This window comes from Oryctolagus cuniculus, chromosome 12 (assembly GCF_964237555.1).
Source record: "Oryctolagus cuniculus chromosome 12, mOryCun1.1, whole genome shotgun sequence".
Classification (NCBI taxonomy): domain Eukaryota; kingdom Metazoa; phylum Chordata; class Mammalia; order Lagomorpha; family Leporidae; genus Oryctolagus; species Oryctolagus cuniculus.
In genome coordinates, this window is record NC_091443.1 from 118,220,521 (window position 1) to 118,248,511 (window position 27,991).

General features: G+C 43.6%; 1 protein-coding gene and 1 pseudogene across 4 annotated transcripts in view; one reads left to right on the forward strand and one right to left on the reverse strand.

Moving 5' to 3' along the window:
• The first annotated feature begins 335 nt into the window (after positions 1-335).
• Positions 336-27,991, forward strand: part of LOC127485365 (zinc finger protein 568-like) — a 53,185-nt gene continuing 25,529 nt past the window's right edge. The window contains exons 1-2 of one of the 4 annotated variants that reach the window (XM_070054839.1): positions 380-674; positions 25,299-25,513. The gene's annotated coding sequence lies outside the window, so the exon portion shown is untranslated. Of the gene's footprint in view, positions 675-25,298; positions 25,514-27,991 lie in introns of all 4 variants that reach the window. The other 3 variants (XM_070054838.1, XM_070054837.1, XM_070054840.1) reach the window with 3 other exon arrangements.
• On the reverse strand, positions 18,365-27,658 carry LOC100347549 (vacuolar protein sorting-associated protein VTA1 homolog; annotated as a pseudogene).

A 27,991-nucleotide genomic window follows, 5' to 3' on the forward strand; every position in this document is an offset into this window, starting at 1 on the left:
ACTTGAGAGAAGCTGTCCAGGAATAAAGCAGCAGGGGATTTTCCTGAGGGAAACAGCGTGTGTGAGGGAACCAGGATTTGGGACTCAGCAGCAGTGGCTGTCACTTCTTAAGATTTTGTTCAAGAAAGGAAGAACAGCAGCTGACCCTCGAGATCTGGGGTGGGAAGGAAGGGAAGGAGGGATGGAAACAAAAGCAAACGCCCTCTGGTTCCCAGCCTGTCTCCACCCACCCCGTACTGAAGTCCTAGGAGAGGGCCAGTAAGTCTATCTAGGAATGCCCTGGCCTGGACTCCATTTCCCAGAGTCACCTGGTGCTCTAACGTTTTCCGTGCTCTGAGCGCCTGTGCGTGTGCATGTGGGAGAACGTACGCATGCGCGTGCCTTTCCCTGTGGCCCGGGGGTTGAGAACAGAGGAAGTTCATTTACTGATCAGAGTGTGCCCTGAGAGGCCGCACTGCTCGTTCTCCCACATTCCCTGGGGAATCTTGCTCTGCAAGTGCAATTGCAGGCGGTTCGGGAGCACACACCCCAGACCTGCCGCCCGCTGCTTCTGTGCCTCTGCATCTGCCACCGTGGGCCCCAAGTTCCAGCGACTTCTCCTGTCCCACACTTTCCGCTTTGCTCTCCAGGTGTCCTGAAGAAAGGGGACGTGCTCCCGAGAGTTTCCACGGCAAGTATGGAGAACAGGAAGGGGCATCTATGCGTGTGTGGGAGAGGGGTGGGTGCGATGGCGGGTAGCGGCTCCCAGACATTGATCACTTGGTTCTCAGTGATCCTGGGAGCGTCTCTGGCAGAGTCAAGGCTGGAACCCAGGTGTTGTGTCTCCCACCGCCGCTTCCCAGTCTCCCGATGCACGGCCAGTCCCACGGGCTGCCTCACTCAAATTCTCCTTACAGTACACTGGACGAGGAATGGCACAAGCAGGGCAGTTGAGAGCATGGCAAAGGAAGGAGTCCCCTTCCCTAGATTTAAATAGCCCAGTTCTCATTTAGGGTGGGTCAGAGAATGCCTTCTGGCTGGGCTTCCAGCAATACCCCATGGTTGTTCCAGCTGGGTGGGGCCCAGTGGCCCCCAGGCTGGACCCTGTGGACACATCTGACAGCCAGGGCGCTATGAGTTTGGCTGTATTTCCCAGCGGCAATGTGAAGCTTGTGCAGTAGCTTAGTAGATTGATCTCTCCTCCGTGTTTAATTAACAGACTCTTTTTCAATCTGGAGCTTGAGGCCATGGAAATGTAGCTGATTTATTTTCCTGCTTTTCGATTTCTGTCTTCAACCCTTTTTTCTTATGTTATTAGGGATGTCAACTATTATTACCTGCTGCTAATCCCTTTGCAAAGTGAGAAGTGAACTGAAATTAGTCTACCGTGTGAGTTAATAATGAGCTACTTTAATATGGATTTTCATAAAATAGAGAGCTATGAAGACATAAATACAGAAAAGTAGCAATTTTTCTCTTCTAGTTCTTTAAAGTGACTCAATGCTCCACCAAGCTGATTATCTTACAGTCCATATGGTTTTAATTAAGAGGGTCAGTTACTTTTTAATGTTTTTATTTATTTATTTGAAAGGCAGAGTTACAAAGAGGCAAAGGCACAGAGAGATAGAGAGGTCTCCCATCTGCTGGTTCACTCCCTAGATGGTCACAATGGCCAGAACTGCATGGAAGTCAGGAGCCAGGAAATTCTTCCAAGTCTCCCACACAGATGCAGGGGACCAAGCATTTGGGCCATCTTCCACTGTTTTCCCAGGCCATAGCAGAGAGTGGAGCAGCCAGGTCTTGAACCAGCACCCTTATGGTTTTACCTGCTCAGCCACAACACCAGCTTCAAATTACTTTTCTTATTCTGAGTTCTGTGTTTAACCCCATGCCATTTTCAACATGGGAGGATATTAATGACAGATTTTCATAATGACTGTGGTCTATGGAAGCCTTTATACAAGGTGTTAATGTGAGGAGGGGTAAGGAAGAAAAGAGAAAATATGCTCCCCTCCCCCCACAGAGATAGTATACTATACTTTTACTATACACAGTATAGTAAAAGATGTGGCTTTGGGCTGGCACTGTGACTCAGTATGTTAATCCTCTGCCTGTGGTGCCAGCATCCCATATGGGCACCCGTTTGAGTCCCAGCTGCTCCTCCTCTGATCCATCTCTCTGCTATGGCCTGGGAAGGCATGTGGGGGGTCTCCATGTGGGAGACCCAGAAGAAGCTCCTGGCTCCTGGCTTTAGATTAATGCAGTTCTTCTGGCCATTTTGGCCAACTGGGGAGTGAACCAGCAGAAGGAAGACCTTTCTGTCTGTCTCAATATTTGTATTTCTACCTCTCAAATAAATAAATAAAACATCTTTAAAAAAAAAGAGACATGTGGCCCTAAAAACTATTGCTATAGACTAACTTTCAGTATAATGAAGTTATCACTTGATTAACTGAGTGGTTCATAGATTCTGTTAGAGTCCTGTTGTCACCAGATTATTAATCTGTGAAACTCATTTAGCATAGTAAGGTTGCCTAGGAAGTAAAAATAGAAAGTGAATCCTGGATAGATGTTGTTAGGGTAACAACATCTTCCTCTGAAACCCAGTGTGTTTTTGAACTTTTCTCCCATGTACTCCCTATCACAGTGCTTGCGAGTGGACAAGCAGTTACGTGTTTCTGCTGAAAAGAGCTGCTTCACACCCAGGAAACAACTGTAAGACACTTTCTCAGCAACTATGTTGTGTGTACATTAATATGAACTTGAAAGGGCCGGCGCCGCAGCTCACCAGGCTAATCTTCCACCTAGCGGCGCCGGCACACCGGGTTCTAGTCCTGGTCGGGGTGCCGGATTCTGTCCCGGTTGCCCCTCTTCCAGGCCAGCCCTCTGCTGTGGCCAGGGAGTGCAGTGGAGGATGGCCCAGGTGCTTGGGCCCTGCACCCCATGGGAGACCAGGAAAAGCACCTGGCTCCTGGCTCCTGCCATCGGATCAGCGCGGTGCGTCGGCCACAGTGCGCCGGCCACAGCAGCCATTGGAGGGTGAACCAATGGCAAAAGGAAGCCCTTTCTCTCTGTCTCTCTCTCTCACTGTCCATTCTGCCTGTCAAAAAAAAAAAAAAAAAATGAACTTGAAAACAGCCAAGAACAGGATTCCTGGACTACTCAGGCTAACTCACTGTCCTTGGCACATCATTCCCTGCTCTGTTATAAGTTTCTGGCAAGTTCTTTAAAATTTTTAGGAGAGATATGTTTCACACAAGAGACATAATCTGGTAATGTAGCAGTGATGTCTTTAAGGAAAGGTGGCATATGAGGAAGCAGTCTGATGGTGTCCATTCATTTTCCCATTTTTTTTTTTTCTGACAGGCAGAGTTAGACAGTGAGAGAGAGAGACAAACAGAAAGGTCTTCCTTCCATTGGTTCACCCCCCCAAATGGTTGCTACGGCTGGCACGCTGCACTGATCCAAAGCCAGGAGCCAGGTGCTTCTCCTGGTCTCCCATGCGGGTGCAGGGCCCAAGCACTTGGGCATCCTCCACTGCCTTCCTGGGCCACAGCAGAAAGCTGGACTGGAAGAGGAGCAACTGGGACAGGACTGGCACCCCAACTGGGACTAGAACCTGGAGTACCGGCACCACAGGCAGAGGATTAGCCTAGTGAGCCATGGCTCCAGCCCATTCATCTCCCCATTAATAACTTTCATTGATGTCTACCACAGTGTGGCAGAAGGCAATCATCCTTCTGAATTGCATCAAGCCAGGAGGATTCATCGACAGTTTATCTGAGCTTTCTTTGTATGAGGAAATAACCAAAATACTACATTGTATACAGGGTATTTTCTTTTAGATCAATTTTATTTACTTGAAAGGCAGATTTACAGAGAGATTGAAAGAGAGGTCTTCCATCTGTTGGTTCACTCCTCAAATGGCCACAATGACTTGGGCTGGGCCAGGTGAACCCAGGAGCTTGGAGCTTCTTCTGGTTCTCACACTTGATTTCAGGGGCCCAAACACTTGGGCCATCATCCTCTGCTTTCCCAGGTGAATTAGTAGGGAGCTATATTGGAAATGGAGCAGCCACGTCTTGAACCAGTGCCCATGTGGGGTGCTGGCACTGCCAGGGTCTGCTTAACTTACTATACCAGTCCCATGTGCATTTTTTCAATGGGGGAGGGGTTAATTTTTTTTTCTAATATGACTCTCAAAATAAAGATTATAATGTGTAGTAGATGATGATTTTGGTTATATTTTGAGTTTCCTTAAATTTCTATATTTTTGAAGTTAATGAGTACTAGTAGTTATTTTTTTAAAAAGATTTATTTATTTTACTTGAAAGTCAGAGTTACAGAGAGGAGAGGCAGAGAGAGAGAAGTCTTCATCTGCTGGTTCACTCCCCAGTTGGCTTCAGTGGTCGGAGCTGTGCCGATCCAAAGCCAGGAGCCAGGAGCTTCTTCTGTGTAGTAGTTATGTTATGTTATCCTTGCTTTGGATAAACAAACTCTCTCCCATCCCTCAGTTAAAATGCTTTTTAAAATAGGTTTATTTTGAGGGCTGGCATTGTGGCATGGCAGGTGAGGCTGCCACCTACAGTGCTGCCATCTCATATGGGTGCTTGTTTGAGATCCAGCTTTCTGCCGTGGCCTGGGAAAGCAGTGAAAGATGGCCCAAGTTCTTGGGTTCTGCACCCACATGGGAGACCTGACAGAAGCTTCTGGCTCCTGGCTTCAAGTAAATCCAGCTCTGGCCATTGCAGCCATTTTCAGAGTGAATCAGTGCATGGAAGACTTTTCTCTGTGCCCTGACTCTCTGTAACTCTGCCTTTTAAATAAATAAATAAATTTTTACATGCTTCACCATGGAGCTGGCCCTAAGACCTAACAGGTTTTCTGGGTGCTTATCCTGGGGTTGGTTCACTTTGAGCACTAAGCACAGTTATTCTGTGTGACTGAATATTTCATGTTCCTTCTTATGGAAAAGTTTTTCTCATGTTCTGAGTGATTGGGCTACATATGCCCGTAGTGGAAACTAAAACTTAATTTGGCATTTGAACACCCAGAGTGCCGAGTCCTGTAATCTTCTGAATTTAATCAGAAAATATGTTTTGAAACATTTGGTTTATGGGTAGGCAGGGCAGTTTTCCTGGATCCCTGTGAGAATTGATGAACTGATGGTGTGTTTCTACCCCATGTTATATTCTGAAATTTGCTTCCTTTTATTTTCTTAAAATAACTGTATTTGAAATTTGCTCCTGCCTTCTGAAATGTTTGTGCTTCTGTCCTCTTTGTAACCATGGACATGAGTAGACCTTTTCCTTCCCTTTATGATGCTACAAGAGCAATGGGACATTGTAGCTCTCTCCCCTGGCAGCACACCTTCCTCAGTACATCTCTTTGAATTGGACCCTGGGTTAACTTGGCTGCACAAAAGGCATATACCTAAACCCAGTGTACCTAATGAATGAAAGTCATCATAAAGTCAATATGCCTTGTAAACCTCTCATCTCTTGTTTTGAAATGTGTTTTGAATGTGTCTTTTATGTCAGTGTCTGTAAGCCAGAGATTTCCCACTTAAGGCAGAAGGCTGCTGAGGGACAGCACAACTGTAGCTTTGCTCTGTTACTTTACTGTGGACACTCTCTCACCCTTTCTCTTTATTTTATTAAGATTTAAAAATTTTATTTTAAAGGCAGAGTTACAGAGAAAGAGGCAGAGACAGAAGGATGGGGATCTTGCATCTGCTGGTTCACTCAAGAGACTGCAATGAATAATGCTGGCCCAGGCTGGAGGTCCAACCCAGTGTCCCATGTTGGTGCAAGGACCCAAGTACTTGTGCCATCTTTTTCTGCTTCCCCAGTTGTGTTAGCAGGGAGCTGGATCAGAAGTGGAACAGCTGTGACTCAAACTGGCACTCATGGGGCTGGCATTGTGGCACAATGGGGAAAGCCACCACCTGCAATGCCAGCTTCCCAGATGAGCAGTAGTTCATGTCTCAGTTGCTCCACTTCTAAACTAGCTCCCTGCTGATGGCCTGAGAAAAGCAGCAGAGGATGACTCAAGCGTTTGGGCCATTGTAACCCATGTGTGAGACCCAGATGAAGTGCCTGGCTCCTGGTTTCTGTGTGGTTCAGCCCTGGCCATTGCAGCCATGTCAGATGGCAGATCTCTCTCTTTTTTAGCATTTATTTATTTGCAAGGCAGAGATAGAGAAAGGGAGAGAATGAGAAAGAGATTTTCCATCTGCTCGTCTACTCCCTAGATGGCTACAATGACCAGAACTGGGCCAGGCCCAAGCCAGGCACCAAGAGCTTCATTCAGGTGTCACACTTGGGTGGCAAGGACCCAGGTATTGGGCCATCTTCTACTTTTCCAGGGCCATTGGAAGAGAGCTGGATCAGAAGTGGAGCAACCAGGACATGAACTGGTGCCTATACCAGATGCAGCAGCTTTACCTGCTAATCCACAATGCCATCCCATCTGACTCTCCCTCCTCTCTATAACTCTGACTTTTTTTAAGATTTATTTTATTTATTTGACAGAGTTACTGATAGAGATAGAGACAGATAGAGAGGTCTTCAGTCTGCTGGATCACTCCCCAAATGGCCGCAGTGGCCAGATCTGAGCTGATCTGAAGCCAGGAGCCAGTAGCTCCTTCCAGATCTCCATGTGGATATATGGCCAAGGACTTGGGCCATACTGTGCCACTTTCCCAAGCACATTAGCAGGCAGCTGGATTGGAAGTGGAGCAGCCAAGACCTGAACCAGGGACCATATGGAATGCAGCCCAGGGCCTCAATCAGCTGTGCCACAGCACTGGTCCCCAAAACTCTGACTTTCAAATAAATCAATCTTTTTTAAAGGGTGGACACACATATTGGATCCCAGCATTTTATTTTGTGGTGGCTTAATCCACTGTGCCACAAAGCCAGCCCCACCCTTTATCCTTCTGATGACTGTGTGTCAAGATCTTGGTGATATCTGCTGAACAACTGTTGGTATTAGGTTAAACTCTTCTGTTTTATTTTGGTTCTCATTTGTTGAGTTTATTTTGGCTGCCACTTTTGGGTAGCAAGCTGTGATGTCATCAGTGGCTAAAGCTGCCATGTGTTAGGCTGGCATGGATTCTACTATTCCATTTCTTCAAATAGAAGTGGAAAATGAAATCCAGTGTCCCTCTCTCCCATCCCTCATTTAAAATGCTTTTTAAAATAGGCTGATTTTGAGGACTGGCATTGTGGCATGGCAGGTGAGGCTGCCACCTACAGTGCTGCCATCAAGCTTCCTTTCTTCTCATGTAACAGACCCAGCTGGTCTCTGTGTTTCTCATTTTAGCCCTAAACTATACCTGATTCCTAGAGCAGAAGGAAGCTTATTTTTCAAGGCAGAATTCATAGATGTGGTTGTCCATTCACCTCTGAGAATTAAAGCCATCACTCTGCTTTTTGACTGGTTTTCAGTCTGTGGTGGTGCCCTCTCTCACAGGAAGACAGATTCCTCACATAAGAATACACCTAGGTGGAGAAAACTTTATGGAGTGGGTTTTCCAAAGTGAAATGGAATTCTGGCCTGGACATCCTTGAGATCATGATCAGCAGAGTGGGGAAATTCTTAGCTATGTCCATTCACATCCTTTCCTTTTTGTTCAATGTATTCCTCCCTTGCATAGTGCTCTGTGCTCTCCTTCTGTTGCACACACATAAGGTGTGTCTGTGAGGCTGTTTGTGTACTGCTGCAGTATCTGGAGTTGCCTTTGTCTCCCTCTCTAATCAGAAACTCAGATGCAGAGTGAGGAGGGGACTGCCAGCCGGCCACACAGGGTTTGGGCCCCTTGCTCCTTTACTTTTCTTCAGTGCAGGAGCAGCCTTGAACAGAGTTGCACTGGGTAGTATTATTTCTTTTAGATTTGAGTGCTTGGACAGCAAAAGAAATAAATGTATTTTGCTTATAGAAAAGATTGAGGAGGCACTACATAAAGTCAGCAGCAACTTTTTTGTCTCCTGTTACATGTCAAGATGAGTCAGAATATTTAGGGCCATTTGTTAAATTAAAAAAAAAATATTTATTTATTTTTTGACAGGCAGAGTGGACAGTGAGAAAGAGAGACAGAGAGAAAGGTCCTTCTTTTTCCATTGGTTCACACCACAATGGCTCCTGTAGCCAGAGCACCGTGCTAATCCAAAGCCAGGAGCCAGGTGCTTCTCCTGGTCTCCCATGCGAGTGCAGGGCCCAAGCACTTGGGTCATCCTCCACTGCACTCCTGGGCCACAGCAGAGAGCTGGACTGGAAGAGGAGCAACCGGGACAGAATCTGGTGCCCCGACCAGGGCTAGAACCTGGGGTGCCAGCACCGCAGGCAGAGGATTAGCCTGTTGAGCCACGGCGCCAGCCAATATTTATTTGAAAGGCAGAGTTACAAAGAGAGAGAGAGATATAAATCATTTATCCACTGTTTCACACCCCTAATGGCCACAGCAGCTGGGGTTGGAACTGGATTAAAGTCAGGAGCCAGCATCTTCTTCTTTTTTTTTTTTTTTTTAACTTTTATTTAATGAATATAAATTTCCAAAGTACAGCTTATGGATTACAATGGCTTCCCCCCCATAACGTCCCTCCCACCCAGGAGCCAGTATCTTCTTCCACATTTCCCATGTGGGAGTAGGAGCACAAGCACCATTCTTTGCAGCTTTCCTAGGCAGATGAAGGAGCTGGATCAGAAGTAGAGCTGCTGTGGCCCGGGAATACAGTGGAGGATGGCCCAAGTCCTTAGGCCCTACACCCACATGGGAGACCAGGAGAAGCACTTGGCTCCTGGCTTCAGATCAGCATGGTGCACTGGCTGCAGTGACTATTAGGGGGTGAACCAACTGAAAAGGAAGACCTTTCTCTCTGTCTCTCTCTCACTGTCTACTCTGCCTGTGAAAATAAATAAATAAATAAAAAGAAGAAGTAGAGCAGGTGGGGACATGAACTCATGCACAATATAGAATACCAGCATCACAGGCAACAGCTTTCCCACTATGCTATACCACCTTTTTTTAAATTTTTATTTATTTTATTTTATTTGAGTTAGAGAGATGCAGAAGCAGAGAGAGAGGAAGAAAGGTCTTCCATCTTCTGGTTTACTCCCCAGATGGCTGCAATGGCTGGAGCTACCCTGAACTGAAGCCAAGAGCTGGGAGCCTCTTCCAGTTATCCCACATGTGTGCACGGGCCCAAGGACTTGGGTCATCTTCTACTGCTTCCCCAGTAGAAGAGAGCTGGATCAGAAATGGAGCAGCCGAGACTCAAAGCAGCACCCATAAGGAATGTCAGCAATGCAGGCAGCAGCTTTTCCTGCTAGGGCACAGTACCAGCCCCTCTATTGTCTGTTTTATGGAAATATATATTTATGGGATATTAGAAGGCCATTCAGGCACTCCCTACAAAACATTTTGAAATAATGATTGACAGCCTGCAAGACTGTTTCCAAAGGGAGAGAGCTGCAGGGACAGAGAGGCAGTGATATTGAAAGGGTATGAGGAACAAAGGAAGATGGGAAGGTCAGAAGAAATCTTGAAAAGTATTCCAAAGGATAAAATAATAGGACACAGGTCATTTGTGCAGATTGCCAAAATTAACCACTTCTATTTTAAGGTTTTCCTTTTTTATTTAAATTAGAGATAATTTCTAACATAGTTTGTGATATACTTGACTAACTTTTCAGTGTTTTTCTTACAGATAAGATGTGCTTATAAGATGTAGAGGGGCTGGTACCTATATGGGCCGCAGTTCTAGCCTCAGCTGCTCCTCTTCTGATCTGGCTCTCAGCTATGGCCTGGGAAAACAGTAGAAGATGGCTCAAGTGCTTAGGCCCTTGTACCCAAGGGGGGACAGAAAAGAAGCTCTTGGCTTCAGATCAGTGCAGCTCCATCTGTTATAGCCATTTGCAGAGTGAACCAGCAGATAGAAGACCTTTATCTCTGTCTCTTCCTCTCACTGTCTATAATTTGACCTCTCAAATAAATAAATAAAATCTTAAAAAATAAAATATAGAGAAGCACTGTAATTAAATGCAATAGTACACTCCTAACTATGCAGTTAACATTAATTTTCTTTTAACATTTATTTAATGAATATAAATTTCCAAAGTACAGCTTCTGGATTGCATGGCTTCTCCCCCATAACTTCCCTCCCAACTGCAACCCTCCCCTCTCCCGCTCCCTCTCCCCTTCCATTCACATCAAGATTCATTTTTGATTCTCTTTATATACAGAAGATCAATTTAGTATATATGAAGTAAAGATTTCAACAGTTTGCACCCACACAGAAACACAAAGTGAAAAATACTGAGTACTAGTTATAGCATTCAATCACAAGGTACAGCACATTAAAGACAGAGATCCTACATGAGGAGTAAGTGCACAGTGACTCCTGTTATTGCCTTAACAAATTGACATTCTTGTTTATGGCATCAGTAATCACCCTAGGATCTATTCATGAGTTGTCAAGGCTATGGAAGCATTTTGAGTTCGCCAACTCTGATCATATTTAGACAAGGTAGTAGTCAAAGTAGAAGTTCTATCCTCCTTTCAGAGAAAGGTAGCTACTTCTTTGATGACCTGTTCTTTCCATTGGGATCTCACTCTCAGAGATCTTTTGTTTAGGTCCTCTTTTTTATTTATTTATTTTTTTTGCCAGAGTGTCTTGGCTTTCCATGCCTGAAATACTCTCATGGGCTTTTTAGCCAGATCCAAATGCCTTAAGGGCTGATTCTGAGGCCAGAGTGCTGTTTAGGACATCTGCCATTCTATGAGTCAGCTGTGTATCCTGCTTCTCATGTTGAATCATTCTTTCCCTTTTTTTTTTTTTTATTCTATCGGTTAGTATTTTCAGACACTAGTCTTGTTTATGTTATCCCTTTGACTCGTAGTCCTATCAGTGTGATCAATTTTGAACAGCAATTGATCACTTGGACTAGTGATATGGCATTGGTATAGGCCACCTTGATGGGATTGAATTGGAATCCCCTGGTATGTTTCTAACTCTACCATTTGGGGCAAGTCCAATTGAGCATGTCCCAAATTGTACATCTCTTCCCTCTCTTATTCCCACTCTTATGTTTAACAGGGGTCACATTTCAGTTAATTTTCAACACTTAAGAATAACTGTGTGATAATTATAGAATTAAACCAGTCATATTAAGTAGAACAGACAAAAATACTAAAAGGGATAAAGTATTAAATTGTACATCAACAGTCAGGGCAAAGGCTGATCAAGTCACCATTTCTCATAGTGTCCATTTCACTTCAACAGGTTTCCTTTTTGGTGCTCGGTTAGTTGTCACCGATCAGGGAGAACCTATGGTATTTGTCCCTTTGGGACTGGCTTATATCACTCAGCATGATGTGTTCCAGATTCCTCCATTTTGTTGCAAATATTCAGATTTCATTGTTTTTGACTGCGGTATAGTATTCTATAGAGCACATATCCCATAATTTCTTTATCCAGTCTACTGTTGATGGGCATTTAGGTTGACTCCAGGTCTTGGCTATTGTGAATTGTGCTGCGATAAATATTAGGGTACAGACCGCTTTTTTGTTTGCCAATTTAATTTCCTTTGGGTAAATTCCCAGGAGTGGGATGGCTGGGTTGAATGGTAGGGTTATATTCAGGTTTCTGAGGAATCTCCAGACTGACTTCCATAGTGGCTTGACCAGTTTGCATTCCCACCAACAGTGGGTTAGTGTCCCTTTTTCCCCACATCCTGGCCAGCATCTGTTGTTGGTAGATTTCTGAATGTGAGCCATTCTAAGTGGGGTGAGGTGAAACCTCATTGTGGTTTTGATTTGCATTTCCCTGATTGCTAGTGATCTTGAACATTTTTTCATGTGCCTGTTGGCCATTTGGATTTCCTCTTTTGAAAAATGTCTATTGGGGTCCTTGGCCCATCTCCTAAGTGTGTTGTTTGCTTTGTTGTTGTGGAGTTTCTTGATTTCTTTGTAGATTCTGGTTATTAACCCTTTATCTGTTGCATAATTTACAAATATCTTTTCCCATTCTGTCGGTTGCCTCTTCACTTTCCTGACTATTAATTTTGGAGTACAGAAACTTCTCAATTTGATGCAATCCCAATTGTTAATTTTGGCTTTGACTGCCTGTGTCTCCAGGGTCTTTTCCAAGAAGTCTTTGCCAGTGGCAATATCTTGCAGGGTTTCTCCAATGTTCTCTAATAATTTGATGGTGTCAGGTCGTAGATTTAAGTCTTTAATCCATGTTGAATGGATTTTTGTGTAAGGTATAAGGTAGGGATCTTGCCTCATGCTTCTGCAGGTGGAAATCCAGTTTTCCCAGCACGATTTATTGAATAGACTGTCCTTGCTCCAGGAATTGGTTTTAGATCCTTGACCAAATATAAGTTGGCTGTAGATGTTTCGGTTGATTTCAGGTGTTTCAATTCTGTTCCATTGGTCTATCCATCTGTTTCTGTACCAGTACCATGCTGTTTTGATTACAACTGCCCTGTAGTATGTCCTGAAATCTGATATTGTGATGCCTATGGCTTTGTTTTTTGTTGTACAAGATTGCTTTAGCTATTCGAGGTCTCCTGTGCCTCCATATGAATTTCAGCATCATTTTTTCTAGATCTGAGAAGAATGTCTTTGGTATTTTGATTGGTATTGCATTGAATCTATAAATTGCTTTTGGGAGAATGGACATTTTGATGATGTTGATTCTTCCAATCCATGAGCATGGAAGATTTTTCCATTTCTTGGTATCGTCTTCTATTTCTTTCTTTAAGATTTTGTAATTCTCATCGCATTAAATTTTTGTTGAGAAAGGGATGAGCTTTGCTTTATGTGTGTCTTGCTTAGAGCAGAATTTTTATGACTGTATTTGAGATAATTAAAAATAAGTTTCATAGTTGAAACATTGACCATTTTTACTGCTGCAGCCTCCCCTTCACTCTGTATCTGCAGATAGTCCACATGAAGGTACACAGAAAGAGAGGCCTGCATATCTGGAGTAATGCAAATATGCCCTTTGCTGAAACCAGTGGATCAATCCACTGGAGTTCTTTGTGATTCAGTTTGCATTTTTCTGTAGAGTGAAATATAGTGATTTGGGTAAAGTATCTTGTCTCATAGTAGATGATTCCAGTTGTCTTTCTTATCCATCTACCTGGATCACAGGTGATTCCCAAGACAGGTGTTGGGCTCTATGGAAAAAAAAAAAAAGTAGCCTCTTCAGAGTTGATGTATTTCTCCTGGAAAATTGGAGAAATGTTTTGTAAGAAGCAGTTCATGGAGGATGTATATTTCCCTAGAAATGAGATTGAAGTAATTCCCTTTACTTGCCCCTCCCTGAGCTAGCTCCTGAGGCTGATTGTTCAGGGCAAGAATGCTAATATTTATAGGCCAATTATGAATGATCCATGTTTGTCTTACACATGAGATGTCTACAGATCTGTTTCTCAAGGCCTTTAAGATAAAATAAGAAAATTTTGCAACAAAAGAGAAGGTTTTCATTGCCTGTTGCCTTGGTCTAGGATCTGTGCATTTATTACCCACTTAGTTCTCTGCCTCCTATTGTGAGCACCTCCTAATGGTACTTTTTTGGCCATTCCTGTGTCCAGATTCCTTAATGGGTGGCAGTGTTTGACCAGACTTCCAGTCTGATAACTCAGCCCAAATTGGAGTTGACTAGTTTGTGTAGCCACTTCAGGATTAAGGTGGTCCAAAACTGCCAGTGCCCAATGACTGGGCTGCCTTTAGGCTCACTCAAGAGATAAGACTCTGGGCACAGGTCCCAAATGGCTTTGCTTGGTCCTCTTCCCTTGATCTCCCTGGTGACCAGGCTGATTCTCAGGTAGGCAGGGAACTTGTTGGCTCACAGAAGTCTCCAGATTTCTGTTTTGCATTCACCTGCAAAATATTTGAAAGTTTTCTCTTGGATCTCTAAAGTCCTGAGTAGAGAGTTTTATTTTGTATTGAGATGTGTCTTTATAAAGACAGGTGTCACTGAAGACTGTGTATCCTCAGAATTAACTGAACTCTCCCAGGCCTGCATGGAGTTCCAGGATCCTGGCTTCAGGCTGAACATTGCCTGCTGTTGTGAGCATTTGGGGATGTACCAGAAAGTGGAAGAAATGTCTCTCGCTCTCCATCTCCCCCTGCCTTTCAAATAAAATGAAAAACAGATAAAAATTGGGAAAAAAATGTGTTTTGCCTTGTGTCCTAAAGAAAAAGTAATTACTGTTGTTATAGGTAGAACTCACTTGTACACTTCACAAATACTCATCAATCTCAGGTTAATGGCTTGGTGATCACTGCTGGCTGTGCTGCCTACTCAGCTCCCATTCTGTAATGCATCCCCTTCTTCATCTGCAGTTCACTTTGGGTGCTCATAAAACACCAAACTGCCTCCTGACTTTGCATCCCTATGTTCTTTATACATAGCTTGGCCATAATCTCATTTTCTTTAGCAGCATGCTAATTTATATGAGTGCTTCACAGGCAAAGAATAATGGGGACATTGATTTTCTCTGAGCTTTTGCCCTAAGCGGTTTATTTTATGCAATTGATTCTGGGTGATGTGTAGAACTTTGCTGGATTAGAAGTTGTGGTGTAGAATTTGATATTAGAGAAATAAGTCTGTCACTGCCACTTGCACTGTGCCCCACCCTGCAACCTATGCCTGCCTTTGGATTCTGTTTTTATAGAGTGTTGGAATGAGGCAGTAGTGATTCAATAAAGGAATAAATTTTCAATTGTTAAACATTTCTATTTTTATTAATACAAAGAGATCAGATTGCATAAGAATGTAATTCCATAAGAACATAACCATACTTCTCTATTTCCTCCTCCTTTCTTCCTTTCTCTTTTTAAGGATTTAATAAGCTGGCTTTTTTTCCCTAACCTAGTCTTTACCCCTTCACCTCCAGCCTTCCTGCCTATTTGTTCCTACTTTACAATCTAGTACTTTAAGCTTTTTCCCCCTTCTTTCATGCATGTTTTTGCCTACTCCTACCCCAATTCCAAAGAAGGAAAAATGAATAAAAATCATGACATATTGATTCGAAGACAGGAATCCTATCCAGAAATACAGAAAAAAAGTTACCTCCTTTTCTTTTTATTAATAATTTATTTACTGATTTACCTTTCTGGAAGAGGCAGCTAGAAGTTCTCTGAGATCTGTCCTCAGAATGTGAGGAGAGCCAGAGACATTGGATAGACTCTTTACAGTCTGTTTGTTTTACTGTGAGAGATATTGTTCCACTTGCCTGTGGCAGAAAAAAATGAAATTTCAATGATTTTTTCTGTATTACTAATTTTTATGATGAGTCTCTTCATTATCAATGGATAGAGACCTGTCAAATTTGCAATGAGCAAAAAATTTCACAGACACAACTGCTTCCAGAGGAGGTGCATGCCCCTCCATTCCCACGTGGCCTTCTCTGAGATCTCCAGGTGGCTTCTCTTGGTCTCCTGAAAGCAAAGAGAAAATTCAACCACAGAAAATGTTCACTACGACTGTGGTGTTGTTTCTTGGAAGTTCCTGTCCAAAAAGTAATCATTTAAGAACACCAGGGGCATTTTATTAGTTTCACAGGACTCTTGTCTTCCTGGATTCAGTGAAGAGGAAAAATAACCAAAGTTGAAGCATGATTCTAGGCAAAGCACAATTATTTATCTGCATAACAAAAATCCTCATATTTTTTCTGCACATGGTTAGTCTTACATGGATTAGAAAGAAAAAGCACTATTTAATGTCTCAGAACTCTCTAATGTTAAAAAGTACAAGAATTAAAAATTGATATTTTGGGCTCTTATAAAGCTCCAAAAGCATTAACATTGTGCATTTCTGGGTGATTTGAAAATTCTAAATTTGAAATCAATTGCATTGACTGGCTTTGCAGAGTAGGAAGAATATAATTGGCTTATTAATTATTTATATAGAGAGACTGTAAAAGAAGCTATTCATTGGTACCAATTGTCTATGATAAGCTTTAATGTTTATGAAACCATGATTCATTTTATTTTATGAGCTATGTCCACTTGAAGTTGTGAAAGAAAACATGCAATAGTGGTTGCAATTCACTTTAAAAGATTTTTTGAAAGACTTTATTTATTGATTTGAGAGGTAGAGTTATAGACAGTGAGAGGTAGGACAGAGAGAAAGGTTTTCCGTCCATTGGTTCACTCCCCAAATGGCTGCAACAGCCAGAGCTGCTCAATCCAAAGCCAGGAGCCAGGTGCTTTTTTCCAGTCTCCCATGGGTGCAGGGGCCCAAGCACTTGGGCCATCTTATACTGCTTTTCCAGGCCATAGCAGAGAGCTGGATTGAAAGAGGTGTGGCTGGGACTGGAACTGGGGCCTATATGGGATGCCGGTGCTGCAGGTGGAGGATTAACCTACTGCACCATGGCACCAGCCCCACAATTCTCTTGAAAACAGAAACATTTATTCCTGAGTCTTTTGATGAGTCAGGCCAATGAAGTCCTGACAGGGCACATATGTCTCTAGCATTAGAGGAGTGCTCACCATTCTCATACTGTGTTCTGTTGCTGTTCAGCCTGTGACAATGAGACACGTAAATAAAAAACCAGAAATTCAGCATGTGTTTACCCCACGAGGAATCTTGTGAAGAAATTTTCTAGCCAGGTGTTTTTAAGTTGCTAAATATTCTCCTAATTTACTTAAAGACTATTAACTTAGTACCACAATTTTTGTTACAATACGGTGATTGCAGATAAGGAATTGTCTTCTAGATAAAACTAGAAGTTTTACTTTGTAACAATCACAGACTAGCAGAAGTCATAAACCATTAACCCTCATTTTTCTAAAATAGGAGGTTGTAATTAATATGAGTATATAAAGAATATATTTTTTAAGATTTTATTTAGTTGAGAGGTAAAATTACAGACAGAGAGAAAGGTCTTCCTTCTGTTGATTAACTCCCCAGATGGCTGCAATGGCCAGAGCTGCACGGATCTAAAGCCAGGAGCCAGCTGCTTCTTCCTGGTCTCCCATGCGGGTGCAGGGGCCCAAGCACTTGGGCCATCTTCCACTGCTTTCCCAGGCCATAGCAGAGAGCTGGACTGGAAGAGGGGCAGCCGGGACTAGAACTGGTACTCATACTGGATGCTGGCACCACAGGCAGAGGATTTACCTGCTGCCCAGCAGCACCAGCCCCACCTACATGAAGAATTTAGAACAGAAAATCTACCAACCTCATGGAGTTTATCTCCCTTTCAAAACTTTTAATAACCTTTGGGATGGAAAATGCTAATTTAAAGTACTGTACTTAAATTCACACAAAGAAAAGATGTTTTAGGATGTTTTTACTTCATTATTAAGTTAGATACTGTTAGGAAATTCTAGATTATTTTGGGGGTAAATTGTAATTTCTTTTCACAAGTGTATTTGATTAGAAACACAAGCTTTTATAATCAATTATTTATGTTTAAAACATTTGCTTATGTATGTTTTGTATTAAAATAACAGCATGTTATGAAGTTTAGAAACATCTTGTTCCATACAAGCCTATACTTTTTTTAAGTTTTATTTAAAAAGAATCTTTGTATTTATTTTTTTAACACAGCAAATTCAGGTGACACCGTAAGTCCATAATTTCCCACAAAATTCATAAATTTAACAGCTGAGTATCTTAAGTCTTATAAATCTTCTGAATCATTCATAGTTATGCACTCGATGGAACATACTCCTCAGCAGCTGAGAAGAATCTTAACTTAAAAGCACCAACTCTTCAGGCATCTCTACAGACCTCTATTTTTCATTCTCTAAGACATGCAGTCAGACTGCTGATGCAGCAAATACCAATTCACCTTAAGCTTGACGGATAAGAGAAAGCATTTGGGAAACCAACATTATTAATATTAAGTCTGAAAGCACTTCTACCTCTTTACTGAATGACTTTTCCTTCTGCCAACTATAAACTCTAATGAATAAAAATTGTGTTTTGAACATAAGTTTTTCAGGTTAATCTAACACTTTAGGACATTTGTATTTGTTTTATAAATCTTAAGGAAAACAAAAAGGTAATCTCTAATCTAGACAATTCTGGAATCTTTTATTAGATTTACAATTTTACTGCAAAGTAATATGGTCTGTTTGTCCAAATATTATGGCTTTTAAAAAATTCTCTTCATGTATTTAAATTAATAAAGCTTATTTCCAATATATATTTTCTGTGTTTTCACTTGCTGAAACAGGGTTCAAAGGGTGTTTTTAGGATCTTGCCAACATCAGCCCTATGTGCCCATAAATTATTGGAGCCATTAAATGGACAATAAAAACTGGTTGAGGCTACTGATGAATGCTTCAAAAGGAATCTGATATTCACAGATTTTATCATCATATTCAATTCAACTGAAGTCTTAAAACTGTCCTCTTGATAGGCTGAAGATAGGGTAATGGAGTTAGTTCTTTATGCCAAAGATTCGTGGATCTGTTGTACAAAGTCTTCATTCTCTGTCAGTCATCAGTAACTTGAGGTCTTTCTGTAGATTCTGAATGGCAGTGCTTACATCTTCATATTGCAAAGCACTGCCAGCATATTTGCAGTATCTCTGAGCTCTCACAAACTCCTCAGGGGTGAGGTGGGTATCGCCTTGGGAAACCGTACTGGAAAGTGCAGGATCAATGGCTGGCATAGTCTATAGAGTAGGTTGGATGGTATTCCTTGTTACACCCATGCTATGAGGCACTTTCGCTGGTGTGTTGGCTGGGGCATGTGCACCCAGAGGAATCTGTATTCAACTATAGCTGTCTGATGGCATGCTGCCTGGGTCAACTGCTGAAGATGATGATGGCTGAGGTGTGTGGAATGGGCAGAGATGCTACTACAGCATCTTCATTTTCTTCACCATCAGTATCTTCCTCAATTGCAATAGGGCCTGCTTGAGGAGTCTCCTCATTCTTTAAGCAATTATGGATATATGTTGCCTTCCACCTTGCATACTTTCTATGTTTCACATTTTCATCAGTGTTATGTCAAACACGGTTATGACATCTATTAAAAGACTTGCAGTATATGTTCCTTGTCTGCATATATAAACATTTTTCAAGAATAAATCCCCAAATGGGCAGAACCAACTGCTCCTTGGGTAATAGCTTCATTATCACTCAACTGTTTCTTTTTGTTGTTGTGAAGAACCTGAGCCTGGATCAATGTGCAGCTATTTTAGACTAGGCCTCTGTGGGGAGCAACTCGGACTATACTGTTACTGGAATTAAGACTTATTCTATACATCTGCTCTCCCACAATATGGCGCTGGGAGAGGAGGAAGCAGCTTCTACCCAGCTGCCTCTCACCAACTTGACAAGCTGCAGGAGCTGCTCCTGATTGGAGGAGAGCAGCGCGCTCAGTGTGTGGGTAGCAGAGCACGGATTGGTGGAGAGGACTATATAGGAGGAGAGAGACGGCATGGTGGTGTGGGTTGGTTGGAGAGTGCGTTGGAGAGTTCGCGGGGAAGTTCGTTGCTTCGTTCTTTCTCATTTCTCTCTACTCATTCTTGCTTTGGGAGTTCGCTGTTTACTTATTCTTACTTTACTATAGAAAGGACTTGTAAAAAAGGGGAACATCAAGCGTCCGGTCCGGTGCGGCTCCTCCACGTGCGGAGGAGCAGCAAATGGTGCCGTGACTCGGATTAGGAAACCTAGGAGGGAAGAAGCGGGAAGAAGCGGGAAAATACCAGAGAGAGAGACTAGCAAAGAACCTAGGGGAAAGCCGGACTAAAAGAGTGCCGGTGAAAAGCTAGTTAGAACCTAGGGAAAAAGCCGCAGGGGAAGAAAAATAGAAGCCAGGAAAGAGGTATTTACTGGGAACGCCTGGGGGACTCAGTCTTCCATTACGCCCACCGCTCCAACATGTCACGGACGGTACAGACAATGGAGTTCTTTGGCTACTCTTTGCCCACTGGCTACGTCTTCTTCCTGCTAGGCACCATCCTCTATTTCTCCCTAAAGATCATCCAATATGGGCTGAATGTGGTTTCTCTCTCTCTCTCTTCCTACTCCCCACCTCCTCGCAGCTTTTCTTCTAAGCGAGGGAAACGAGCGGGGAGGAAAATTCATGCATTCGTAAGAGCAGTCATAGAGACGTCCCCCTGGTTTCTACTCTACAGTAGTGGAGGCAGGTGGGACGGCAATTACGCGAGGCTGGGGAATCGATAGAAGTGCTGAAGCTGTGGCAACTCGTTGATCAGGCGCTCCAGGACCCCACAGAAGGGATCGAGTTGTTGTTTAATGAGGGGAGTGAATTGCAGGAAGAATTATGGCAGGGCAGCCAGGCGAGCAGCTATTGTAACGGACAGGTGAAAAGAAAATCAAAGAAGGATTTAGAGAGCCAGGAAGCTTACGGGGGGGGGAGAAGGAAGCTGAAAAGGGAACCTCGCCCCCGAGAGAGATGCCAAGAATATATCCTGGCCCTACAAGGCTGGCAAATTCAACCATAAAGGATGAATCACCACCCTGGTATCGCCCATTGGTACTACCAAAGTTTCCTCCTGTAAAGAAAAGCCCCTTTTTTTCCACATGAGATTGAAGAAGAGTGGGAGGAGGAAGAAGGAGTGATGGAGGGAGTAGGTATGCAGGAGGAGATAGAAAGGCCAAGAACCGAAAGCAAGCAAAGGGGAGCTGTTTATAGGAAACCTGCTTGGGAGCAGTACCAGGAACCAGGCCAGGTGTTTCCTGTAATTCAGGATCAACAGGGAAACAGGGGTTGGACGCCTCTTGACCATAAATTACTTAAAGAATTGCAACAATCAGTGCAATTGTATGGCCCCCATGCAAGTTTCACTCAGGCAATCCTTGATAACATTGGACAGCAAGGCCTAATACCCGAGGATTGGAGAAATTTAGTAAAGGCGGTGTTGGGCAGGGGTGACTTCCTCTTATGGTTAGCTGCTTATAGAGAATTCGCGCGAGAATATTCAAAGCAGAACTATCGAGCAGGGAATCAAACATGGGATGAGGAAATGTTAAATGGAGAAGGGCGATTTGCCAATCCCGATAAGCAGGCCCGATTATCAACAGCTGTCCTCTTACAAGTGAGAGAGATAGCAAGAAGAGCCTGGAAGGTGGTACCCAGAAAAGGAGAGATAAGACACAGCTTGACTAAGATAGTGCAGGGCTCTACTGAACCTTACACTGACTTCGTGAATAGATTAATGGAAGCAGCGGGAAATATTTTTGAAACTGTGGAAGAAGCAATGCCCTTAGTCAGAAGATTGGCGTATGAACAGGCCAATAAAACATGTCGTGAAGCTCTTAGACCATGGCAGCATAAAGACATCCCTACCTTTTTGAAAATCTGTAGGGATGTCATGGATGATGTAGCTTCTGGATCACATGCTGCAGTAGCAGTGACCCGACAATTTAGACAGAACATGAGGGGACGAAAATGCTTTAGATGTGGTCGAGAAGGGCATCTAATGAGGGAATGTAGGGTGAAATTTCCAGCCCGAGATCAGCAGGGCATAGAGAACTCGAGAAGACCAGGCCTTTGCCCACGCTGTAGAAGAGGGAATCATTGGGTCAGTGAATGTTACTCTAAAATGTATAGCACAGGCAATCCCCTGAGGATGCCAAATGAGCCGGGCCCCATAAAAAGATCAGGTGTATATGGACAACAACAAAAAAATGGAATGTGGGCCCCTGCACCCCGGGGCCAAAACAATCGGTGGGTGCCATGGTCCCAACAATACAAAAACCAAATATTTACTGCGCAGAGTTACGAGCCACCGGGTATTCGTTACTAACACCTCAAATGGGGCCACAAGCCATAGAGGTGAGGGCAGAAACAATTTCAGCTGAGCATAAGGGACTTGGAATAATCATAGGAAAAGAAACAAATGCTTTAAGAGGCCTAATGGTCATTACCGGAGTCATCCAATTACCCTTTGATAAGTTAAAGGTGCTAATACAATCTACAAAGGGTATTATACAAATCAATCCAGAAGAACCTGTGGCTCAAATGCTGATTATGACTGGAGCGCAGGATGTTCATGGACCCCAAGGGGAGAAATTTGCAGCCTTGTCCCTGTCTTTAGCAGATCGACCTCTGTGGACCTTAACCATTAGAGGAAAGTCGATTCAGGGCCAGCTAGATACGGGTGCAGATGTAAGTATAATTTCGGAAAATGATTGGCTGAAGTCATGGCCCCTTCAGCCAGGAGATAATACTTTAGTAGGCCTAGGTGCGGCCATGACACCATCAAGAAGTGCTCAGGTGCTTCATTGGCAGGATCAAGAAGGGAACAAGGGAAATGTGCAACCTTATGTTAGTGCACTCCCCATCACATTATGGGGAAGAGACATTTTAGAACAATTGGGACTGACATTAACCAATGAAGACCAATTGGAGAGTTCTACAGGATGGCGTATTATGTATAAAAAGGGATATCAGGAGAGAGGATTAGGCTCCAGAGAAGGCAGAAGGGACCTAGCCCAGCCCAAAGGCGATTTTAAAAGACAGGACACGGGTTTTTCGTGGGGGCCACTGAGATGCAGCCGCTGCCATTGTCATGGCTGGACAACAAGCCAAAGTGGATACCACAGTGGCCCCTTACCCAGGAAAAGTTGGCTGCGGTAAATGATATAGTGTTACAACAATTAGAGGCAGGCCATTTGCAACCATCAACCTCCCCATGGAATACGCCAATATTCGTGATAAAGAAAAAATCGGGGAAATACAGGTTGTTGCATGATTTACGGGCTGTTAATCAGCAGATGCAACCCATGGGGGCATTACAACCCGGACTCCCGGTTCCTACTGTGATCCCAAAGCATTGGCCATTAATAGTACTCGATCTGAAGGACTGCTTTTTTAGCATACCTCTACATGAACAAGACATTCAGAGGTTTGCTTTCACCGTACCTTCCATTAATCATCAAGGTCCCGACAAAAGATATGAATGGAAAGTGCTTCCCCAAGGAATGACTAACAGTCCTGCCATATGCCAGCTATATGTTGATCAGGCAGTAGAGCCGGTTCGACAACAGTGCCCAAAAGTACAAATTTTACACTACATGGAAGACTTGTTAATAACGGCTGAAAGTGAAAATCACCTTATGGAAGCATATAAGCTGTTGCTATTATATTTGGAAAAAGTTGGGTTACAAGTAGCGCCAGAGAAGATACAAAAAGGGGAAGTAGTACAGTACTTAGGGCTTAAAGTAACTTCTGAAAAGGTGACCCCATTAGAATTTGAAATTGCAATAGATGGGTTGCAGACCCTTAATGACTTCCAAAAATTATGTGGCAATTTAAATTGGTTGAGGCCCTATTGTAAATTAACCACCGAAGATATGATGCCATTATTCAATATTTTAGAAGGAGATGCCCAGCTTGATTCCCCTCGTAGATTGACAAAAGAAGCCCGCTTGGCGTTACAGAAAATCGAAAAACAAATTAAAGCAATGCAGATGGAAAGATGTGATCCACAACAAGCCCTAGAAATATTAATTTTTATGGAACAGCTGTATCCCTTCGCAGTCATTTGGCAAGGAGGACCCTTGTTGTTTGTATACCCACATTCACATGCACCACGTGTACTATACACCCAAGGCATTGCGGTGGCTGATTTGATATTAACAGCAATAAAAAAAGGCGACAGAAATGGCGGGGAAGACTCCAAAGCGATGTGTAGTTCCCTTTGCTCAAGAGGCAGTAGAAGCCTTTACAAGGGAATGCTGGCAATGGGCATACATAGTTCTCATTCTACAAATAGAGATTGACAATCACTACCCTCGCCATCCATTTGTTAACTTCTGCACACAGGTTTCAATAAAACGGGTACAGAAGGTGCGAAGGGATCCAATTCAAGGGGCAGTTACCGTATTTACGGATGGAGCTAAAGGCGGAACAGGAGCAGCTATATTTAACAATCAATGATATTTTGTTTTAACAGCATCCCGTTCTCCACAACATGCAGAATTAGCTATTACCACAACAGTATTACGCAGAGAGAGCGCACCCATGAATATTTTGTCTGATAGTGCATATGTGGTGAATGCAGTTCAGATGCTTGCTACACAGTGCCTTATTCTTAAATCCTCCTCAGTCTATTCTTATTTAAGTGACATTCAGGGGTTATTAAATCAAAGAGAGCATGCTATTTACATAGGCCACATAAGAGCTCATTCTAATTTACCTGGCCCACTTACTCGAGGAAACATGATGGCCGATCATTATTCAAGATTCTTGCTTGCATGCACCGCTTTGGAACAAGCTAAAGAATATCACTCTAAATGGCATGTTAACACCCACACTTTAAGTTTTAAATTTAATATTCCCCGCAAGCAAGCAGAAGGTATTATTAGATCCTGTGAAAAGTGCGTTGTTGCCATAGTTCCAAAGATTCCTACGGGAGCCAATCCCCGTGGCCTTAAACCAGGACATATCTGGCAGATGGACGTTACACATATCCCCTCTTTTGGGCGACAAAGCTGTGTTCATGTCACTGTAGATACATATTCAGGTATAGTTATGGCCACAACCATGAATAAAGAAGGAGTACAACAAGTAATCCAACACTGCTTGCAGGCTTTTGCAGCCTGGGGAGTTCCTCATGTGATCAAAACGGATAACGGCCCAGCGTATACATCAGCTCGTTTTGCTGCATTTTTGAAAGAATTCGGAATCTCCCATATTACCGGTATTCCATACAATCCACAAGGGCAAGCTGTGGTAGAACACACTCACTTATATTTAAAAAATTTAATAATTAAACAAAAAGGGGAAGCTGGCGCCGTGGCTCAATAGGCTAATCCTCCACCTTGCGGCGCCGGCACACCGGGTTCTAGTCCCGGTTGGGGCACCGGATTCTGTCCTGGTTTCCCCTCTTCCAGGCCAGCTCTCTGCTATGGCCAGGGAGTGCAGTGGAGGATGGCCCAGGTGCTTGGGCCCTGCACCCCATGGGAGACCAGGAAAAGCACCTGGATACTGGCTCCTGCCATCGGATCAGCGCGGTGCGCCGGCTGCAGCGGCGGCCATTGGAGGGTGAACCAACGGCAAAGGAAGACCTTTCTCTCTCTGTCTCTCTCTCTCACTGTCCACTCTGCCTGTCAAAAATAAAAAAAAAAAAGGGGGGGGGGAATAGGGGAAATGGCCGCATCCAATAAGGATGCCTTGGCCTTAGCTCTTTATACAATTAATTTTCTGAACAAGAAAAAGAACAGTAAATCACCTGCAGAAATGCATGCTCAATTAGCTGATAAGAAATCAATACAGTGGGTAATGTGGAAGGATTTACAGGACAACCAATGGAAAGGCCCATTCCCCTTACTCAGAAGAGTACGAGGTGCCGTTTGTTTTTTTCCGCAGGGTGTGGCACAACCAATATGGACCCCTGAGAGAAGAATTCGGTTGGTAAACCTACCAGCAGAAGAGCTAGAAGAAAAAAACTCTATTTGAGGAAGAAAACAATGAATAACCAATTCCTGGGATCTTTGGAATATGGGACATTTTTCAACGAACTCTGAAGTAGCACGACAAACAAGACAGTCAATAGCATGAAGATCACGCTGAACTTTACACAGGCGCGTATCAACGCCAAAAAAATAAAAAGAAAGGGGGATCTGTGGGGAGCAACTCGGACTATACTGTTACTGGAATTAAGACTTATTCTATACATCTGCTCTCCCACAATATGGCACTGGGAGAGGAGCAAACAGCTTCTACCCAGCTGCCTCTCACCAACTTGACAAGCTGCAGGAGCTGCTCCTGATTGGAGGAGAGCAGCGCCCTCAGAGTGTGGGTAGCAGAGCACGGATTGGTGGAGAGGACTATATAGGAGGAGAGAGACGGCATGGTGGTGTGGGTTGGTTGGAGAGTGCGTTGGAGAGTTCGCGGGGAAGTTCGTTGCTTCGTTCTTTCTCATTTCTCTCTACTCATTCTTGCTTTGGGAGTTCACTGTTTACTTATTCTTACTTTACTATAGAAAGGACTTGTAAAAAAGGGGAACATCAAGCGTCCGGTCCGGTGCGGCTCCTCCACGTGTGGAGGAGCAGCAGGCCTCCATCTTGTAACTTGGGCATGACCGGGCCCTGAACCCTAAGCCAAAAGCTCTGGAGGAAGAAAAATAAACTCCCCTTGTGATAAACTCTCCTAGCAACAGCCAATCAGCAGATAGCAGGGAAATACCTAAAGTTCCAGGTATCTTTTCAGGCGGTTAGGGTGATTGATAGCATCCCAAAACCCTGCAGTTTGGAACATACACCCTAGCGGCTCATACCCTATACTTTAGCCAATCATTTTAAAAAGCATCAACCCAGAGCCATCCAACCACCTTTACTAGTCTATTCCCACCACTGGATTTACTAAGCAATTTTAAGAGATGTTCTTTAAATTTCCCACAGAATGAGATGATTTGCTGAATGGTGCTATAATGTATAGAATGTCTCTGAAAACCCTATATAAACCCCACAAAAGAAATGGGATGGATTCTCATCAGAAGACTGCTGTGATGATTGGAGGAGTGGACCCTAGCTCGAGCTAGAACAATAAACCTCTTTGCTTTTGTATTATTGAAGTCTCTCATTGGGATAATTGAGTCCCATCCGAGTCCAGTCTAACAGTTGTTGAGATTTATTTATTTACTTGAAAGGCAGAGTCACAGAAAGGCAGAAAGACAGAGAGAGAGTCAGCCTCTGCCATCTGCTAGTTCACTCCTCAAATGGCTGCAATGGCTGGAACTGTGCTGATCTGAAGCCAGGAGCCAGGAGATTCTTCCAGGTCTCCCACATGGGTGCAGGGGCCCAAGGACTTGGGCCATCTTCATTATTATTTTTTTTTTGACAGGCAGAGTAGACAGTGAGAGAGAGAGAGAGAAAGGTCTTCCTTTTCCATTGGTTCACCCCGCAATGGCCACTGTGGCCGGCACACTACAGCCGGCACTCTGCGCTGATCCAAAGCCAGGTGCTTCTCCTGGTCTCCCTTGTGGGTGCAGGGCCCAAGCACTTGGGTTGTCCCCCACTGCACTCCTGGGCCACAGCAGAGAGCTGGACTGGAAGAAGAGCAACCAAGACAGAATCCAGTGCCCCAACTGGGACTAGAACGCTGGGTGCTGGCACTGCAAGCAAAGGATTAGCCTAGTGAGCTGCAGCACCAGCTGGGCCATCTTTCTACTGCTTTTCTAGGGCAGAGCAGAGAGCTGGGCCAGAAGTGGAGCAGCTGGGACTTGAACTGGAGCACATATGAGATGCCAGCACTGCAGGCCAGGGCTTTAATGTGCTGCACCACAGTACCAGCCCCCCAATTGTTTCTTAAGAGCTTCTAACTGACCCATTAATTTTGATAAAAATTTACAACACTCAGTTTTATTATGAATCTTCATTCTAGTTTGCATGGCATATAAAATGACCCCCTTGGTGAGATACATAATGATCGAACAATGGCTGCCAACAACCTCTCAGATCAGTTCTTGAGCAACTATTCAGTAACTGGCCACCACAGAGTCCTGTTTGTCATGCTCCTGAACATCAGGTGGTGCTGAATGTTCTTAATGTGTGGGGAGAGTGGGGGCAGTGGAGCAAGCTCGGCCATCTCCACTCTAGCACTCGAGCATATCACCACTTCCTCAAGCCTATACTTTTTTCAAGTACATATTCTTACATTCACAGAAAAGCAGTTTAAACCAGACTGACTATTGTAAAAATAATTCAATGGTTGTAGATGTCTGCTCATACAACATTTAAAATTGTTCAGTAAAATACTTGGTGATTTTTAAAAAATGATTTATTTATTTATTTGAATTGCAGATTTACAGAGAAAGAGAGAGAGAGATCTCTGCTGGTTCACTCCCCAAATGACTACAATGGCCAAGGCAGGGCTAGATTGAAGCCAGGAGCCAGGAACTTCATCCAGGTCTGCCACATGGGTACAGGGATCCAAGCACATGAGCCACCATCCACTGCTTTCTCAGGCTCATTAGCAGAAAACTGGATCAAAAGTGGAGCAGCCAGGACTCAAACCAGCACTCATATGGGATGCCAGTACTGCAGGCAGTGGCTTAACCC